Raw genomic sequence first — 22,593 nt, forward strand, 5'->3', positions numbered from 1 at the left:
AAAGGGGTAGAGCCTAGGTTGGTCAGCCCTAGAGGCTAGGGTATTAGACAAAGGGAAAGAACATCCACTAGTTTTTGTAAAGTTGTTCCCATAGCTGAAAATGCTCCTAAAGCCTCTCCCTCTAGTTCCAAGCTAACTAAGAAGAGGATTTATAAAAATGAACCCTCCATTGTTAAAAAAAAAAGAGAATAAAAAATGTAGAAGTTGCTAGTGCTCCTGAGGCCCCATCATCTGCTAAGAATAGGTCTCCCACTAAGAAAGACAAAAGTAAAATTTTGGAACCTAAAGTAGAAGGGTGAGAACAAAAACTAGATGAGGAGAGTAGCCTTAATGACACCCTTCACTCTCAAGAGGAGGAAGATATAGAAAAACCTCTTGAAGCGCACACAATGGAAATACCTATAAGCAAGAGGAAACGAAAGAATCCTCCATGCTTGTCAACACCACCCACAAGGTGAAGTGCAAGACTCTATTAGAGTAGGCTTCTTGAAGCCTCTATTCCCATAGTTACTCTTGAAGTTTCTAAGTGTGAAAAGAAGTCCTCTTCAGAGGAAAAATTGCATCAAACTGAAGCTAGTGAAAATGAGATAAAAACCCAGAATCTACAACCAGAAGCTTATTGTAGTGTTGATAATGTGCTTATTGATAGTAATAAATAGTCTGGTGAGCTTGAAATATTTGAGGAGTTTGAAGAAAACCCTAACATTCAATATATTAGTGAAAATTTTGCAGAACTCCCTTCAGAGAATTATCTAGAATTTAGACCTGAAATTGTTAAGGAAGTACTAGAAAAACTAGATCAATAAGGGTTAGACACATTAGCTATAGCAGCCACTAAATCTAATAGGAAATAAAATGTGGAGACAAAAGTTGTCATAAGAAAAGGAGAGTGCTCCACACCACAAAGTATCAGCAAAACTCTCCATTTGGAACCTAAATGAATAGACCTCTTTAATCAAGAGTCATTGCCACCACCTGATTTGTCTGCACCTTTGTCTATAGGAACTAATTTGTTTCAACAGTTGTTATGGGAGAGAGCTCACTAGAAATTGGAGAAAGAAAAATTAAAGCATGTTATTAATGAGTAGATTTTCCAGTTGAAACAAACTTTAGATCATAATGAAGTCCTGAAGAGAAGAATTGAGTAGATCACAAGATTTATTCCTAAGTTAATGGAATGTAGGTTGCCATTGCTAATATATGCTTTATTTCTTAAATAATTATTTGTAAATTATAAATTGACTAGAATTGTCAAAGGTTTTAATCCATCTATCTCTACCCCACAAGAGTTTTATGATGCATTTCAATCTATTCCCATGCTTTGAAAAAATTATTGTGTGAATTGTACCTTCACAATTTGGAAGTTCCTAATGACACTAAATGGAACCCAATCCTATATGTAAGGGATGTGTAGTTAAGAGTCATAATGTCATGGATAGAGAATGAAATAAGCAAAGAACATCAAGCTACACCCTATAGGGAGAATGAAATGACAGCACCCTTGTTCATGAGACTAGAAGATCAGCATTCTAGACGAACATATCTAGATTAGATTTCTATTTTGGGCAATCTTGCAAGACATTGTAAGGTGAGTACAGTTAGAGAATGAGCCTTTATAGATTGGGAACAACAATTATCTTAGAATTTTGAGACAATAGTTATTGCCTCAAGTCAATGATGGGTTAGAATGCCGCATGATCAAAAAATAAGAGAACACCACTCTCCATAAAACTTGACTCTTGCTACAATTAGGATTTCTTGGTATATTGACTTGGGGAGAAATCAATGCAAACATTGGTTGCCATTAAAGTATCAACCCCCGGTTCTCCTATAGCCACTACTAGCAACAAATGACAATGCAAAAGATCATGACATGACTACTGAAGTTCATCCCTAGAAGAGGCTCAAGACAAATTATGGTTACTTCGATTATGTGTAGAATGAGTTAGGAGTAAGGACACCTAGTGATTGGAGAGTATGGGCCCAGATTATGAACTTCATGATTGTTGGGGACAAACAATAGATCAATTGGGGGGAATGATGAGCCTCTAAAAGGCCATTATTTTGAGAATATTTTATCTTGTTTTTAGACAATGATCTTGCAAAAACATTTTATGAATCTATGGTTTAAGCAAAGGAACTTATGTTTTTATGAATATATTATCTATATGTTAAGACATGAAGATTGAAATATAGATAGTTCAGATATGATGTGTTTGCTTGAATCTATGGACTTCTATGGTATAATGAAGGAATATTACATGTTGATAAATGTTTCCTCATCCATGCTATGTTTGGGTAGATTCCTTTCTGTAGCCATAGGATTTGCAAAGAGTGATAGTTTGAACATTATACCTTTTATAACATTGATGATGAAATATATATGTTTGTGTGTGTTTGTGTGGAAGTTTTTGTGTTCAATGTTTTGTAGCTACTTGCCATGGACATTCAAAGTCATCATTTCAACAGTAAGTCAAAGCCGACCAAATTGATGAATAACTGCAACAAGCAGATTATTGTGTGATTTCTATTATGGAAGTGCATAAATATAGCTCCCTCAACCTGCTATATTCTTGGAGGAGTTAAATCACAATTAATGTTATTTATGTTGTAATATTTATGAATCTTTAATTGATCCTCGTTGATGGAGTCATCATAGAAGTAGGAAGTTGTTGTAGTTTTCCTTTAAATAATGCTTGCTATAGCTTTGAATGAATTTTTTGTTGGAAGAAAGATAGAATAGATTGTTTGTTCATAACAACATGTATAATCTTGTTTTTAATCAGATGTAATCTCTTACTATGAATGAATAGAATACAAAGTTCAAGTTTCCATCTTCTATCATGATTGTCTTTTTTGTTCACTCATCCAAGGGGGCCTAGTTGGTGAGTGAATTGCTTTGTTAAAATATATTTCATTTCCTTGTTTGTTTCTTTGCAAAGTAGACTTTTGTTGTTCCTATAGCCATTGATAATAGAATCATTCAATTATTCCTACAACATAGGTGCATAGATAGATTTACTATTTGTGGCAGTACTCTAAGCTTTAAGATAAGATGTCATTCTAATTCTTAGCTTAGTTTCCTTCAGCATTCCTTTTTTGTTTTAGTTGTAATGACTTAAAGAGGAATCAAAGAATATACTTTGCAACCACCCTCTCAAGCTTACACTACCAGGTTGACAAAATAAAATGAAGTCAGTGTGTTATTCTTAGGAAAACACATGATTCTTTCTAATCATGGAGTCAATGTGAAAGGATGTCCAATCCTTTGTTACTAAGCTGACTAGCCATTGATGTGATCTCTCTTTTTCAAATTAAACCCCTGAGACAAAATAGTCCCTAGAACAAAAACTATTTGGTAGTATAGGTTGGCCTTGTTGACCTCTACCAGTATAGGTCAAGTAGGAGGTCAACCTATACCCAAGTTATCCTAAGAAGGGGTAATCCCAAGGTCTCAAAAACTACACTAATAAAATCTAAAAAGAAGTAATTGAGTGAGAGAAAATAAATATTGAGTAAAAATGCATCCATGGTCCATAAAATCACTAAAGGATGGGAGATAAAAGGTCTTTAATGATGCGTGCTTCCATTTGAAGATGGTACATTTAGCCCCTACTTTAGAGAGAGTATGAAAACCTCATAGTCATGGTAAAGTAAATCAAAATGAAGAGTGAATCTCACCATGAATAAGGAGACGAAGAAACTACAAGGCCCCCAAAAGACTTGAGTTTTCATCATATCCAAAACTATAACAAAAGAGATTTTACTGACAAGAGAAATAGATAAAATGGTGTCCTCAACTTGCCCAATAAATTTTGTGTCCCTTATTGTGAAAAGGTGTGTTGCAAAAAAGGATGACATTTGATGGTCTAGAAATTGTGTGTAGCATGATAATCAACCCATCAAAGATGAATTAAATAGTCTAGCAAGTGTGTATGGTGTACTATTCAATCCATTAAAGATGATTGAATTGTCTAGAAAGTGTATATAACATGCTAGTCAATCCATCAAAGATTCATCCTTAAGGGAGCTTTGTGTCCCAAAAAAGGAATAAAAAATGATTTAAGCATAAAGATGGGTGTGTCCTTAGGGATCATAAACAAGATCAAGCTTCCCAAATTGTTAGTAGTTTGATAGAGGGATTGAAAAATAGTTATAGAGATCAACTCCCCACCCCCCTAAACTAGTAATAATTCAATAGAGGGATCCAAAAGCTATAAACAACCAACTGTAATAGTGTTTATGTGCATAAGTGAGAAGAGTGGATGCCCCCATGTTAAAGTGATTGCAAACACCTCCATGGGAGAAATAGTTTAACAAAAGCATAATGCATCCATTAGAAATGTTTCCACTATGAAATACCTCCAAAATAGAACACTTCAAGAGAAATAAACACTACTACATTTGGGCCCAAATTATGATAGCAGGTTGTCACAATTGTGATGACCACCCATCACCTAAGAAACAGTACCATGAATTGGCTCTCGTCGAATAGGTGTCAAACTTTTATTATCTCCCGTCAGATAGGTGTCAAAATTTTGTTGTCACAAATTGTGAGTACAAGGGTGTCTATTGCAACTACAATAGATTAAGCTATTGTAAGTTGAACATGCAAGGGAAACAGTTCATCTTCTTGCCCTTCCACTTCTGATAGTTAACCATCACAATTGTGATAGTATAAGCTTCCAGTCTATCATTGGACCAATGGTTAGCTGTCAGAACTATGTGTCACAATTGCGATGGTTGCATGAAAGGTGTGTTGTGGAAGCGACACTTATCTGTCAACATATTCCATTGCAATTATGATGAGGATCTAATAGAAATGTTATTATTGTGAATACTATTTGTTGGAACAAATTGTCACAATCACGATCAATTATTGAATTATTTTTTTTAATTGGTAGTAAATGAATCGTAGTTGCATGAGTTAAGATCCCTTTTAAATGTGGTTGGGAAAGGCTAGGGAAATTCAAGCTCATAGGCCTGCACTATTCCAGTTTCATTATTTTCTTAAACTATCACATCAGACCTTAACCATGACTAGTTATGGGTAAACTCTCCTTTTTGTCCATGAGACAAATTTCAATGATTTCTTGGTAATGTAATCTTCCTGGCACAACCCAACATGATCAACATCTATATCTGAAATGTTAATGCAAAAATATGGCACAATTGAATCCATAATATCCATCTCTCTAATACAATATTAATTTGATTATTGTTATTTAGTTGTCATGCAACTGTAGGTTAATATTGAGCTTCACTTGGTTTCAAGAATAGATTAATATTCTCTACTAATGAGGGTGGAAGCTCATTTGGCCCCACACACCCCCCCCTCCCCCCCAAAAAAAAAACATATAAATTCCATGTTAACATCTAAAATCTTTAAGAAAGGATTAATCTTTAAAATACAAAAAAAGGTTCTAGACCTGCAAAAGTGACATCATTTTCCCATCTTCTGGTGCATGTCATTTTTCCATCACATCCAAAATAAGATTTTGTCACTCTTAATCAAGAATGCATGTGTAGTTGCATTCTATATGTATGAAAAATAGAGGAGCTAAAAAAACCCACCAAGTTTACATTTATGACATCATTTTCCCATCTTTTGGTGCATGTCATTTTTCCATCGCATCCAAAATAAGAATCTTCCACTCTAAATTGAGAATACACATGCAACTACATTTTATATGCATGGACAACAAGCGCAACTAAAAAAATACAGCACAATTACATTTATTTAATAGGTCTATTAAGTTTTTAAAATTATAGACCATTATGAACATTAGAACTCTAGTTTCTATGGCCAAGAGAATGGTCACAATGGTCTATAACTTAAAATACCTAATTAAAGACCTCTAAGAAAAAAAATGCAAACCTATTGCATTTTTCAGCTACACTTGATGTCGTATGCATATGAATTGAGATTGCATATTGAACCATAGCCTCCTTTTGCATTGCCTGAAACGAAGAGATTCACATAGTTAGTTGTCATGCAATCATAAAGGTTAATATTGAGCTTCACTTGGTTTCAAGAATAGTTTAATATTCTCTACTAAGTAGGGCTAACCACATGAAGGTGGAAGCTCATTTAGCCCCACCTCCTCCCCCATAACATCTAAATTCAACATTAACATCTAAAATATTTAACAAAAGATCAATCTTTAAAGTACCTGGAATGTCCTCATCACCTCTTGCTACTCTTAGGGGAATTCCATCTTCATTTCTCACAAGGAATTCATCACAATTCTTTACTAATTCTCATACATCTAACACAGGTACATTTAGGAATGCCCTCATCACCTCCTACATAAAATTAATCCAATATTACAAATGCCCCCTAAGAAATAATAACTCAAGTGAAATAAACACATGAAAAATGAGAAAGAAAAAGAGGAATGTACTTACCAATAGGTGTTGTCATCACTTTTCTGGTCATACTACGTGTTGAGGTGTTTTATTGTTTTTCTATTGTGCCAAGATCTCTTTATTTATATACATGCATACATACATATATAGATACACACACACATGTGTGTGTGTGTGTATCTATATTTATACGTATATATAGTATATATATGTATACACATACATACATATACAGAGATCACAAGGGCATGGCAATGAGATGCAGAGATCACAAGGGCATGGTAACGAAATGCAATGATCATAAGGGCACATACATACATACATACATACATACATGCATACATACATATACACATACATACATACATACATGTATGCATGTATACAAAGAGATTTTTTTTAAGGTGCTAAGTGACTTACCTCAAGATCCTCCACAAAAATAATGCAAATTAGGAAAAATGGGAAAAGTTTGCAAGAAATTTTACAAAAACATATCATAGCAGATATTTTTAGAAAGAAACAAGCCATAACCTAGTTAAATGGGTCTAGTTGTTGATTAGTTGGGTTGATTAAAAATTCTTTAAGAAATGTCGTCAAATTAGGTACAATAAAATGAACGATATGTAGAGATCACAAGGGCACGACAATGAGATGCAAAGATCACAAGGGCACAACAACAAAATCCTAGATCTCCGCTAATATATATATACATACATACGTACATCCATGCATATACATATATGTATGTATGTATGTATATAGAGAGATCTTTTTTAAGGTGCTTATCACATCTTAGCACAACAAAAAATTGATCCAGTTGTATACATATTCTAGAATCCAAATAATAAAATAATAAAACTCAATCAGCCTGTGTTAAGCTACTTATCTCATAATCTTGCACACAAATAATAAAGAGTTAATGGGAAATATGTATATATATAATGTATGTATGTAGAGGAAATATAATGCTCATTAACAATGACATTAACTCTACCCATTTTTCCTAATCTATATACATACATACATACATATATATACATACATACATACACACATACATACATGCATACATATATACATACATACATACATACATATACACATACATATATACATACATACATACATACATACATCTACATCCTTTACATGGTTTAGAGGTAATGTCATTGTGGTAGAGGCTTCTGCAAGGGAATGATTAATGTCATGTTTTCTTTTCTTTTTTGTTTATTTTACGCAGTCCTCCATATGGCCTATGGTAATATATGTATTGCATCTAAATTTTCTTCTCCATTTCAATAGCAGTAGTAGATACTTGGGATCCTCACAAGGAGAGTGTACCAATACATGCATGGTTACATCCTTGGCTTCCATTGTTGGGCCATTGTATGGATCCTTTATATCAGACCATTCATTATAAATTAGAGAATGTGCTTCATGCCTGACATTGAAGTGATTCATCTGCATATGCAATTTTATCACCTTGGAAAATTATATTTGATCCTACTAGCTGGGAACAACTGATTGTTCATTTTATTGTACCTAATCTAATGACAGTTCTATAGGAATTTGTAATCAATCCAACTAATCAGAAAGTAGACACATTTAACTAGGTTATGGCTTGTATATATATGAATATACACACATACATGCATACATACATACATACATATATACATGCATGCATGCATGCATATACATAAATAGTAGTAATATATGTATTGCATCTGCATTTGATTTGCCATTGCTTATAAGAGTGTTTCAAGGATGAGAACCACTTCAAAATCCTTTGCATGGTTTAGAGGTAATGTCATTGTCACAGAGGCTTCTGCAAGGGAATGAGCCTTATGAGTTAAAAATAGTTAAGTTCTACCTATGTCCAAGGCATTTGCACACTTGAGGCATACTCTACCTACCAGGCTGCCTACATACACGTATCCATGGGATCAAGACCACTGAACTACTCACTCTAATGAATATATAGTTTTGGTTTCTAATTGTTTTGATGTAGATGTATTCTAATAACTACTAGTGAGATTTACTCACCTAATACAACTCTTTGCCATCATACACCCACTCGGGCGAATCAAGCGATTTTCTATAATTACAATATTGTAATACCTAGGTTCAACCTTTGTGTTGTAGTTTACAATTAATGTAAGGTTAACCTACATATGTCCTAACTCACTCCTTATATAGTTATGTTTAAAATCATGTGACAATAATGAATGGGTCTAAATAGACCAATCAATTTAATGCTAAAACTCAAAGTTTAGCCTTCTATTTTCAAAAGCTAGGTAGACTAGGTTGCATCTATTGAAATGTCTTAAGATAAACCACAAGTACGAATTATTCATTCTATAAGGGGACCCTTTTATCAAATGTAAAGTTGGTTGAGTGCATAACTTTAGTGAAGAGTTGAGTGTAAGGAGTTACTACCTTGAACCTATGCTAAATTTTCTTGGGAGCCAAGGGACGCTAAACCTATGCTACATTTTTTGGAGACATGGGAGAAGTTACTACTAGCTTTAGTACTTCATAACATTTTGGATCATATAGAGATGCCCAAATTAATAGCAGTAGTAGATACTTGGGATCCTCATAGGGAGAGTGTGCCAATACATGCATGGTTACATCCTTGGCTTCCATTGTTGGGATGCACACATGATGATCTTCAAGTTTATGGCTTTGGAACTCTCAATATTTATCTAGATTCTATAAAACAACAAGTGCTTGTATAATCTGGAGGATGGATGATTGCATCATTGGAGAAGCTAGTTGAGATTCACTATAATCAAACTAGAGGAAATCATTGATAAACCAAACATATAATGAAGAGGAAACTTGAAAACTTGAATGTTGAAATGCTGAAATGAAAGCTATCGAGGATCAAACACCTGTGCTAGAGTTACAACATAATGTGAAGTTGATTTTAGATGTAAACAAAATAAAATGACATAAATCATTCCCCATTTTTTTTTTGTGGAGAGCTACGCACAAAAGAGGGTGGAGAGCTTTGAACGAGGGTGGAGAGCTCTAAACATTAGTGGAGAGCTTTGAGCTCAAAACATTGGTGGAGATTTCATTGTCATGCCCTTGTTATCACTACATTTAATTAACGTTCCCTTGTGATCTCTGTGCACTTTTTCTAGGATTTTGTTGTCATTTCATGCCCTTATGATCTTTGTGCTCTTTGCACTACAACATTTGGAGTCAAATTGCAATGGCCATGTAATTTGTGGTAATTTTTATGTTTGTTTTTTGCAATTTGTGGTGTAATTCGGCCCAAATGTAGTAGTGCTTGCTCTGTGATTTTCTTCAAGGGGAGAAGAGGTACCTTTGTAAATGTTCTTTTCTTTTCCTTCTAAGCATGTATCTCTTTATATTTCACCTAGCAAGTGATTAGAGAAGCTTCTCTTTATGTATATGTATGTGTATATATACATACAGACACATACATATGTTTGTGTCTAAGTATGTATGTATGTATATATAGACATATATACATATACATATGTATCTATATGTATCTATGTACATACATACATATATAGAGATCACAAGGGCACAACAACAAGATGTAGAGATCACAAGGGTATGGCAACGAAATGTAGAGATGCAAAGATACATATATGCATACATACATATGTACCTACATACATATACACATACATACATACATCTACATATGCAATTTTATCACCTTGGAAAATTGTATTTGATCTTTAGTCAATCACCATGAGATAATTAAGCTAATCAGTTTTCTACAATGGAAGCATTCATCAATGTAAAAAAAAATAGTGTTTTAAAAAATTTGATGTTCATTTCAGTGTCATGTATAATAAAATGGCAAATCAATCATATTAATAATACTGAACATTAACATAATTCAATTTAAATAATTTTGTAGTTGAAACAAGAACTAGCCATTTTATCATTGTTGTCAATTATTATTGTGTTCCTAATGACAAAAAGGTCATCCAAAAAATCATATCGAATATTTGAAATATTTCATAATAAAGTTGTTATGAGAAAGAAAGAGTCACAATTGAAATATATTTAATAAAAATACACATGTTATAATACAACTCTTATTTTATAATATTTTTGGAGGAAAATTAGACTAAGAAATCTTTATTGAATTCACCATTATTGAGTCTGACATTTGCATGGACGGTTACAAGCTAGGTAGTTGGGTGTGAAAGGAATCGACACACCTCCACAATGGTAATTGAAGGGACAAATGCATGAAGATTCAGCAGCCTACTCAACTTATTTTATTGTATATTTCAAGAAAAATTTTGAAGTGCAAATGCAAGCATGGTAATGAAATCACATACCATTGGCTTGCTATGTAATTTCTTTCTTAATTTAAATCATTCGTGCACATGAAAATCCCTCTCAAAAAGGTAATGATTGACTTTGCAATATTTAACTTAAGTTGAAGATTTGCTTCAATTTTGTGCCAAATATGAGTATTTTAGATTTTCATTGAAATAGATTGTTTGCAGAAAGCATGTTAGTTTTTAAGCATGTTGCTTTGAGAGACAAAAACTTAATTTTCATAATGATAGTGAAGGATTTTTAAAGCATATTGTCTTGATTAAGTAAAAATAGGTTTTAAAGGACTTGAAACCTTTTACAAAATAACCATAAGTCTTGAGAGAAAAGAATAAAAGCTAACATCTAAGTCTAATAGCAGAGTTCATCATATAACAGGCCTCCAAAAAGAGCAAAGAAAAACAAAAAAAATAGGACACCAACCAAAAATAGAGCTGAAACAACAACAAAAGGATAGCAAAAAACCAGTACCCAAATAGCTACATAGTCTTCAACAGGTCAATAGCATGGTCTTACCAAGATGTGCATATTCTCCACAGTGGCCTTCATCTCCTCATTCTTCTTAGAATGAGCCCGAGTGCATTTGCTAGGTCCCTGGTTCTCAACCACAATAGGGGAATCCTGTCCTTTATCTTGCTCACTTTTTCAGGAGATTGCTCACATTATCTACCATAGCCTTTAATGAATTACTATTATTATCAACCATTTTTTTTATCATCTTTTCAATATTATTCACCTTGGCCTCCACGCTTTTCACCTTCTTTTGATTATCACTATTAGCCTTCTCCAACACCCTATTTTGGCTTCAATCTGTGGAATCTTTTTCATAAGGTTTTTAACCTCTTTAGTGTTTCCAATAACCTCTAAAAGCTAGTCAATATGTTGACCTAAAGTGCACTCCCCTCTGGCTAATTTTCTTACCTGCTCAACTTCCTTAACAATAAACTACATTTGTTGTTTCAAATTTCCAACTTCCTTCAGAATGGTCCCACGGCTTCCTAAAGGTCCTTTAATAATGCCAACCTCACCCTCGTCCTTGTCAAAATCTAGAATTTTCTCTTGATCCCCGTATTCCTCTCTTTCTAGTGCCACATTCTTCATATAATTTTGAACCCCCTTCTCTTGAGACCTCATCGATTTTCTCTTCCTCTCCATTGTGTGAGCAAGAAGTTCATCATCTGATAGGGTCGAAACCCTATCATCATTGTGACCCTTAATACCCAGTCCCTTTCCACCATTCCCCTTCTTCTAGGAACCTCTCATCATTTCCTCAACAAAGTCACTACCATGGTTAGAATCACTCACGTTGGCTTTCTTCTTCTTCTTCTGAGAGCTGCACCCAATACCCCCTTTCAAACTCATATTTCTCCCCTCTGCTTCATCCTCAATGCCCTTGTCATAGCCTTTCTCTAAGAGGCTGCCCTCCATATCATACTCTGCCACCTTCAAACTACCCTTAGGTTTTTTAGCCTTTTTGTATTTCAAAATATTCATAATAAGAACCATAAGTCCCTCATGACACACATGTTCCCTATTCAGATCATTTTGAATTTCCTGAATAGAGTAACCCAGCGACTACCTCATGTAAAAGGGAAAATTGATCCTTATACCATGCCTAAAGTGGTTAGCTAAAATAAAGTGATAATCATAAAGCTTTGTAAACCAATCATCCAGAGTAAGGTATTCTATAATAACAAACAACATGAATCTCCAAGGTTGAGAAACAGAGGCACAGTTGAAATAAGAGTTAATGATTTTCACCAATCAATTTCACTCTTTTGTTGAATCCACAAATTCACCAATAGCCCTATTTGATAGCTTCCTATCCCAATAGAAGTTGATGCCTTCCATATCCAACCCCGTAGCCTCCACAATCACCTCATCAATAACATTCATAATCTAATTTCTGACAAGGATAGAGCTGTCCCTCTAGGTTTTGATAAATTGTTGTGTTATGACAAGATTATTTCCTTTGAGCCTTTCCCTATAGCTAGTAAAATTCCCATGCCTCAAGATGTCCCATACCTCCTCTTTCATCTTCCACTCCTTGCAGCTTGTAGGTTCCACTCTCTTCCTTTTCCCTCCCATTTTCTTCCCTTCAATGTTGCTAGAAAGCTTTCTCTAAAAAGCCCTATGCAAATTGTTACCAAAATCAATACCGCAGTCAAAGGACAAAATGGTATCAATAGCCGCAATTCATGTGTAATAAAGCTTGGCATTCTAAAAATCATCACCTGCCATATCCCAAATGTGATCAAATCATAATTACAAATCTCTAATGTTATCATTATTAAAACATCTTTGCCTACACCTCATTTTATCATAATCGATAATTTGGTGGCCATCAGAAGGTAAAAGATCATTATTATTGCAAATAACTTTTTGCTCACTTAAACAAGCCATGTTAGTTGCCCAATTAGTAGCTCGATTTGTTTCCCTAAAGTTATGGGTAATAACACATTTATCAAAAGAATTGATAATATTAATAGCCTAAAGAATAATATTGCTAATAGTCCATGAAAGCTTAGGGATTTTATTAAGATAGTTGATGATATTAAGAGAGTCTCCTTCCACGCAGACCTTCCTTAGGTTCAAACTCTTAGCATTAATGAGACCATGAAGGGCGACACAAGCTTTAGACACATGATTAGTTTGACTACCAAGAGGGATAGCCATACATCCCACTTTCTCACCATAAGAGTTCCTAATAACTATACCACAACCAGCAATGTAGAGGTTCCCTTTAGAGGCCCCGTCAAAATTTATCCTAAACCAATTCACTGGTGGGCTATCCCATCTAGCATTATCCCTTGGATTAGGGCCCTACTGGTCCTTACACAAACTCCTAAGTTTCCAATTTTAGATCACCCTACCTTCCCACTCATTATGAGGTTTCTGGCCAAAACCATTGGCTTTGATTTTATCTATAATTAGAGGCTTAACTTTACAAAAGACTTGATCAGAACTAGACTCCACACATCTAAAGACCCTGTCATTACGCTCCTTCCATATACCCCAACAAAGATAAGGGAGAATAAAATCCCACATTCTTAAGATCAAAACATTCTTGGAAGGGGGCTTCCAACTAGTGAAAAATAATTGGATAGTGGTTGGAAAGACCCAAACCATATTCAACAGGTCACACACCTTGTCCCAGAGCTTTTTGGTAAAAGAGAAACCCAAAGTAATATGGTTGACTGAGTCACAATCATTCTTGCAAAGAACACACCTATTAATAATGACAAATCCTTTCTTCACTAAATTGTCTAAAGTCAAGATCTTATCCTACAAAAATGGTGTCATACCTTTCACCCAAGCCTTAGCCCAACAAGGTTCATGGTGCATATCAAAAGAATTAGCATAGGCTGAGGAAACATAGAACATTCCACTGGGATCAAACTTCCATATCAAATCATCATCTTTTTTATTTAAAAAGACAACATTCAGACACTTGTTAAGGTCAGCCAAGTTGTCATTCACCCTTTTGAGGTCTAGCCACGTATCATTCTTCTAGTAATCCACAAAAAAAGTACCAATAAGATTCGTACATTACTCCATATAGCTATTCCATCTTGGATCAACACAAAGTGGGTCATCCAAGATCCAAGTGTCTTCCCAAAAAAGAATTGTCCTTCCATTGTGCACCTTCCATCTGAACCCTTTCTTTATTATGTATTTATATTTCTAAACATTTTTCCAAATCATGGATCCCCCTTGCATGAAATCATTATGAAGAAATTGATTAAAATTATAGTTATCCCTGTTGTATTTGTCAACCCAAATATTCCTCCATTCCCCTTCCTCCTTTTACCATCTCCATAATAAGTTAGCTATAAAAATTTATTCATAGTTGTAACTCTTCTCAATCCAAGTCCACCCTTTAAGGGGCATGTAGACTTTCTCCCAAGCAATCAATGGTAACCTTATTTAGTCTTCGTTCCTATCCATAAGAAGAGCTTCTAAATTTTTTCAATAGCATGAGCAAACTTTCTAGCTATTTTGAAAACACTCAAAGCATAAAGTGAAATGCTCTGAAGGATAGATTACAAAACAATAATCTTTCTAGCCTAGCTAAGGAGGGAACCTTTCCATCCAGCAAGTTTCATGTGAATTTTATCTATCAGTGAACTCCAAAAACTTTCAAGAGGGTCTAGACACAAAGGTAGCCCCAAATAAGAGTTGGGAGGAGAGCCAATCTCATAGCTAATAATTTTTTTGATTTTATTTTTCTTTGACTCATTAACATTAATGAAGTAAATCACACTTTTTTTCTAGTTAATTACTTGTCTTGAGGCTTGCCCATAATCCTCCAAGGCATTTTTAATATACCTTGCATTTCTAACTTCTCCCAATAGATTTGTCAACAAATTGTTGATGAGAGCATATCAAAGTAGTAGAGGATGGATTTAGGCCCACAAAGTCCCCCAACATCACCATTTTTTCCACAAATCTTCACAAGCATTTAGCCAAAAGTGTAAAGAGAATAGGAGAGATCAAGTCCCCCTCTCTGAGACCTCTAGAAGCCTTAAAGAAAGGGGTAGGCGAGCCATTAACAAGCATGAAAAAAGTGGCATAAGAAACCATCATAAAGATCAGATCCCTAAATCTCTTATTAAACCCAAATGCTTCAAGACCTCGGAGAAGGAAAGTCCAATCCACTCTATCATATGCTTTGGAAAGGTCCAGCTTAAGAAGAAGCCCTTCTTTCTTAGACACCATTAGGGAGTAAATATTTTCATGAACTATAATAATGGAGTCCAACATTTGTCTACCGAGAACAAACTTGAATTGCTATCTAGAGATAACAAGAGGAAGAAGAGGCAAAATTCTAAGGGTCAGTACTTTAGAAATAACTTATCAAAGGAATTACAAAGGCTAATAGGCTAGAACTGATCCATACTATCCACTCCTAGCTTCTTTGAAATAAGAGCAATGAAGGTACCATTCACCTCTTTAAGAATATTCTTGGATCCAAAGAACTCCTTAACACCATTACAAACATCAGTACCACTGATATTCCAATACTTGTGAAAGAACATAAAAGGAAACCCATCAGGCCCTAGGGCTTTATCTCCATCAAAAGAGAAAACAGCCATAGAAATCTCGTCATAAGAAGGGATGGAAGTAAGAGATTTATTCTGATCATCAGAGATACAAATAGGAATACAATCAAGAAACAAATTCTGCTTAGCCACATCCAAATTGGGGTCACCTTGAAGCAAGTTACTAAAAAACTCCATTGCTTCCCTTTTAATAGTCTCCTCATTCTTAGTGAGTCCCTCTTTTGTATTGAGTCTAGAAATTCTATTGACCATCTGTTAGTAACCAATATGAGCATGGTTTTAAAACTTGGAGTTTGTGTTTTTAAACCACTTTGAACCTTAGTTCAAAGTAGTTTGAAATGGTTCAATGGTTCAGATAACCCATTTTGCAGGTTCAATACAATCAAAGTAAAACTTCAAGTTCAGAGTTTTTGAACCACTTTGAACTGAAGTTCGAAGTAGTTCAAAGTGGTTCGATAGTTCAAGGCAATTTGAAATGCAGAATGGCTAGCTCAGGAAAGTTCAAAATTTTTCCAGAATTCATAATTCAGTTTCAATCAGTCCAACAATTCAAAAGATGCAAAAGTGCATATCAAGATGAAGACTTGGTTTGATGGATTCAACTGTAAGACTTCCAAAGTACAGAAACTATTATATGCAGTATCAACCTTCATAGGAAGTTTCATGGATTCAGAATTCAGTTTGGGTGTTTGGTGTTACTATTGTCAGATTATAAATGTGGTGGTATTTAATTAAAGATGATCCATTCATAAAAAGGTAAAAGATGAAAGGCAATCGGACTTAATTTTGGGATTTAACTCTAAATATGAAGAGAAGCTTGCTTTTTGGATCAAGTTTAGCAAGTCGGATTTTCTGACAGTCATATAGACCCTCAAACAAAGATCTATAACTTTTGACTCAGCCATTATTTTCAAAATATCCTTTGTGAGAATGTGGAGAACTAGGATTTGGATAACATATCCAAAATTCAGCAAGATCCAATAGTGGGATAAATAGTTATGCATCCCACACCAAAACCCATTGTTTCTGACAAAGTTATTTCGAATCCGCCCAGAATCAAAAGTATTTTCATATTGGAATAATATAATAATGTGCCACTTATCCAAGTCTCATTTAATATGTCAAATTATTCTTATAAAATGTTTACATCAATGTTTTATAAGGTTATCAAAACATAAATGAGAAAAAAAAAAAAGACGTGAATGGGAGCAACCACAAAGAGAGCCAATTTCAAGATTCAGTTAGGAAACTGAAAAGCCACAAGAAAGAATAGGTTAAATATGGCAACATCAAAGACAACAAGGGTTCCAATTTTTTGAGTTTTGGCTGGGAGACTTTGGGCTATAGCAGAACAGAGGCTATGAATAAAGTGATAGGGGGGGAGGGGGGGGGGGATTGGATTTCTCTGAGACTTTGTGCTACAGGAGGTCCCATTCTTTTTCCTATTTGATTCTGACTTCTTCTAGACTGCAGACTTTGAGCTTCAGGTAGGGATGAGATCTTGCAAAATCATTTTTTTAATTTCCTTGGGAGACAGGGAGAGGCAGAGCATGGGCAGATTTTTCTATTTCTAAACTGTGTCTGAGATAGAGAAAAGGTTTTGGTGATTGATGTAATATTGTGAAAGTAGTTTCTATTTTTCTTTAAATAATGGTTTGATTGTAATGTGTAAAGAAGTCCTTGTGTTCTTTTACAGTCAGGGAAGGGAGGCTAAAGGTTAAACATATTATACTTTGTTGATAATGTGTTTTTCCTTCCACTGAATTTGGACTTTGAGTCATTTCTAGTTTTTCTTGAAATTATAGTTTGTTGTCATTGTTTCTTTATTACGTTGATGTTCCAAACATCTTTCAGAGCTCTGATTTTAATTCTCTCAAGAGAGAAGAGGTTAGGTATTCATTTACATTATGTGATACAGTGTACAACAAATTAACTTTGTGTAATCTGTTGTATTGTGTTTCCTTCCTTTTCAATTCTTAGGTTTCGCGTCTACTCCGTGTTTACGGGTAGATGTTTGATATCCTTTTATGCTTTCTGGTAAAAGCATTCACATTTAATTCATTGAATATTTCATATGGGGAGTTGTACCTAATAAAATTCAGAGGAAGGTTATCAACCCAATGATAATCTATCCAATTGTTGGTGCCAATTAGTCCTTTCACTTGGGTATTCAGGGTCAGATTTGCATGTACTTTCTTGAAGGACAATTTGTTCACTAACACCATCCTATGCTTCAAATTAGTCATATGAAAAAACTTAGTATTCTGGTCTCCTTCCTTAAAAAAAATCTTTCTGGATCACTGCCTCCAATACATCTCCTCCTTGGTAATGATATCATGAATCTCAACTAGTTTGATGTAAAGGAATCAATGAATGATTCAAATATTCATATCTTTTAAAACACTTTCTTAGATCAACATCAAAATAGTCTGAATATCGACATATCTCATTATTCTTTAGTATAAATGTTAACCAGAGATTCAAAAGCTTTTAATATGTTGATGACAATAATGTCTTCCTAAAAATATCATAACTTAATGTCTCACTATACTCCTTTTTAATGTTGAACAATGTTCATAATCTTTTCAACTTCCAATCATATAACAATAATAACACTGTTGAGCATTTAACAATATAGCAACAGTTACTAAATGTTATCTTCACACCTTAATCACTATTTTATCATACCAATATTTGGTGATTGATGACAGTCCCTTCAAGGGCTAAGGTTGACTATCAGAACCAATAATCTTGTCCTACATAAAAGGTTATGAACTGGTATGAATTCGTTGGAATTCTCAACGTGTCATCTTTATTTGTAAGGATTAGATACATGGGTTCCTTTGTTATGATAGTCATATGAAAATGCCAAGGAATCCTTTAACACCTAACCACCACTAAATTGTTAAGTCCCAAATCGAACTGTCATAGAAATGATACTCAAACAAGAATAGTTTCAATAGAATACATATCCAACAGTATCTTTAAAAAACATTTTCTAGCAATGAATTAAACTTGATTCAATAACATCAATCTTAATTAAAAATCAAAACCAATCTAAACATAATACGATAAAACATTCACTTCTTCACTAAATGCCAATTCACAAATCTCATATATTTCTTGATTATCGATTTCTATTAAGAAACCAAATTGGTTTCATATAAAGTATTTCACTCCTTCATAAGAATCGATTTCAAGAATTGGTTTCTGTTCAATTTAGGGATCTTTTAAAACTAAGATAATAAATACTTGAATATAAAAAACTTTTGATAACAGTGAAACATAATTGAGAAAGTAATGAAATAGAAAATTTAGTCATTCTTCCCATTATGTTGTTCTCGGTTACATCTTTATTTCCATTCACCGATTCTCAATCTCCCATCATACTGTATACTACTACTATTATTCCTCTCATTCTCAAACTTTTACATAGTCTATATAAAGATCTTTCTTGAGAAAATAACTAATAACTCCCTATAACCAATTCAATAACAGCTAAAGTTATCTAATGGTTTTGGATGATCGATTAGAGTAAGTTCAAATCTCATCTTTTTAAACCCTTAGAAAATATATCGTGAGTTGACAATGTCAAATTCATGATTATACAAGCTTTAGATTTACTATAACTTAAACACGTAATCGACCACATTAATAACTATTTCAAACTAAGACTCAACCCATCTAATTGCATCCAAATTGATACTAAATGGCTTATCAAGCCATATTACAATGTAAAATTAAGTTTTTATAACGCATGTAGAGTCTGGATCTTTTTTACGAATTTGAGTCCCATGATGCCCTTGCATCACAGTTTGACACTTTCCTCCTCCCTAGAGACAGCCTCATATCCATCAATATGGATCCTATCCTATATTTCTTTTACTTCCTCTAGAATCTTCCTTTTATTTTCAAAAATGTTGCCAAAGGTATCTTTATTCCATTTTTTTATGTTTTTCTTGACATTTTTTCAATTTAGCTACAACTTTAAACATAGTTGTACCTTCCACAATAATACCCCACCATTCCTTTATGAGATTCTCCAGGTCCAAGTGAAGAGTCCACATTTTTCCAAACCTAAAGGGGAAATTTCTTTGATAGTTAAGCATATCAGCCAGTAGGAAAATGGGATAATGATCTGATCCCAATCAAACTTGAGCACTGAGAGAACATTTGTATTTTAGGAGCCAATCATTGCTAATAAGTGATCAGTCCAACCTAACCTAAATGAGATCATTTCTAGTTCTTTTGTTAGTGTAGGTGTACTTAACCCCATGCAAGTCTAGATCATGAAGAAGATGATTATCAATAAAGTCCATTAAATCTAATCTATTATCCAAATTAGTCTAGCTACATCCCCATTTTTCAGCTTCTTTTAAAGGGGTATTGAAATCCCTCATAATTATCCAATTCTCATCAGCCAAAAACTTTCTCTGATTAGTAATATCTTCCCAAAGAGCCTTTCTCCCCCACTTGGAATTGGGAGCATATACATTAGTAAGAACCCAAGTGAAGCCATCCTTAGAATTAGAAAATCTAACATTCATCATGTTTATATTCTTAGAAATAAGATCTCCTTGAATCCACTTATTATTCTAGAAAACTACCATACCTCCTGAAACTCCCTCAGAATCATTTCTTATGATCTTCCCACCCCTAAAAAATGGAAGACCTTCCACTTTTTCCTTCATCATCTTTGTTTCCTAAATAACAAAAATATCCGGCCTATTATCCCTAATCATATTTTTCAAAATGTTATGTTTGTGAGGATTATTTATCCCTCGGATATTACATGAGATAATCTTCATTTTTTATGGAATTTTTTTGATTCAAAGATAGTCCTCTGACTACCATCTACAATACTTCTTTTAGTCTTAGCAATTCTTTTTTGCATGTTGGAAGGTCTCCCCACTAGGGAAGGGCAAGAACCAACATCCCCATTCTTGAGGATTTTCCTAGTAGGTGTTGAAGAAGGACAGCAATCTCTAATCTTGTTAGATTTAGAATCCCACTTTTTTGAGACTATGTTATAAGATGCACCAGAGATATGTCCTTTCTTACTCTTGGTTTTGGTTACAACATTCTTGACTTCCTTTGTGTGATTGGCTCCTCCTTTCCTCTTAGCTTTAGATGGTTTACCGACTGGGATCCAGTCAGAACCTGATGTCTTCTCCTCCCAAATCTCTTCCTCCTCTTGTGAAATAGTTAAAAGATCCTTTGCTTCACCTCTAACAAATTTTCCTTCCATAGCAGCACCCTAAGCCAAAGATTTAGAAATGTTAGCAATAGATAGATCCTTATGGGTCAACCCATTGTCATTGTCAACCCCCTTCTTGGGGTAACTCTCTTCCCTGCCTTGGGCCTTGTCAAGAATATCACTATTAGGATTTAACAAATTTTCCTGAACTCCATCGTCATTACCCATCACCTTCTCCTTATCTATTCCCAATCTAGGTTGAGAAACATCCACACCCAAAGACTCACCTCCACTCATTGAGATCTCTGTACTATTGACCTGTGTAGGTAGGGTAGCATCCACATCCAAAGACACACCTCCACTCTTTGTATTCTATGTATTGGTGTTCTATGCCTTTCTCACCCACACTTTCTTGACCTTCTTAGGCTCTCCCTTCAAAAAAGGACATTTTTTGGCCCAGAGTCCAATTTTTTTACATTGAAACCAGGCGAAGGGAATAGATTCATACTCAATGTGTTGGTTCCAAATACCTACCTTAGATTTAAGTGAAATAGAATCAGGCGTATTAGTGCCTTGGTAGACCCCAACACAGAATCTAGCGTAGTTCAATCTTCTCTGAGAAATAATCATAGGATCCAATGAAAGAAGCTCCCAAAGGTGTTGGCAATGTTTTGAAACACATCCTCCACCCAAACTCAAGTGGGAGGCATGTCAATCTAATCCAGATAGGGGCTTGGGTAGTAGAAGCATCCAAAGGGTATAAGTTCGAAGTCCCTTTCTGCAAAATTAGAGTGTGCTTCCCCAAGACCCAAGGACTGCTACAAAGGATATCCTACTTGTCTTCATCACAAGAAAAGCTCAAAGAAAGACACCCTTTGGCCATCGCCATAATATCAACCTGGCCTTTCAAGTTCCATTTCTTACTCACATAAGCCCTAACAATTTCAATGTTGGGTCTGGCACCTAAAAACCTTCCAACCAAATTCAAATCCATACAAGAGATGTTCTTATCAATGATTTGATTTGGGATTTCAATCGAATAAATACCTTTATCCTTTGATGAGATGTCCTTAATCGGTGGGAAGACAATTTTTCCAGCTGGATAGATTCCAAAGGCCATTTTTTATTCTGCTGCCCCACCACCCCCGAGTCCTCCAAAGTCCTGCCATAATCAGGATCGCTAGTCTTAGTAGGGGAATCATCAACTAACACTGATTGCACTCTAGAACTGGACAAGTCAGTCACGTTCCCACTTGAGGAATTCAAAACCAAATTCTCACCCACTCCCTTCTCCATGCTTTTGCACGCCATGAATCTTATGAAGGAATATACTCTTGTTGGTTCTATAGTTTATTCCATGTATCTAGCTCTGTCTCTTTTCCCCTTTTGATTTACTTTAGATTAAAATATGAATGTACTCTTTTTTCCCAAATGCAATTTCCTAAAATTGTGTATAAATCAGCATTATTTCACTTTTTTTTTTAGATTTGTAAATCAATATTTTTTTATCAATGCAAAAGTCATATCCTAAGATTACTTTATTCATTTATATATGTGTGATATTTAAAGAATGCAAACATGAATAGATTTTTGCATACTAAGTTTGGTATGAATAGTTTCAAT

Source organism: Cupressus sempervirens, chromosome 6 (genome assembly GCF_028749045.1).
Source record: "Cupressus sempervirens isolate cs-2001-9-10 chromosome 6, ASM2874904v1, whole genome shotgun sequence".
NCBI lineage: Eukaryota > Viridiplantae > Streptophyta > Pinopsida > Cupressales > Cupressaceae > Cupressus > Cupressus sempervirens.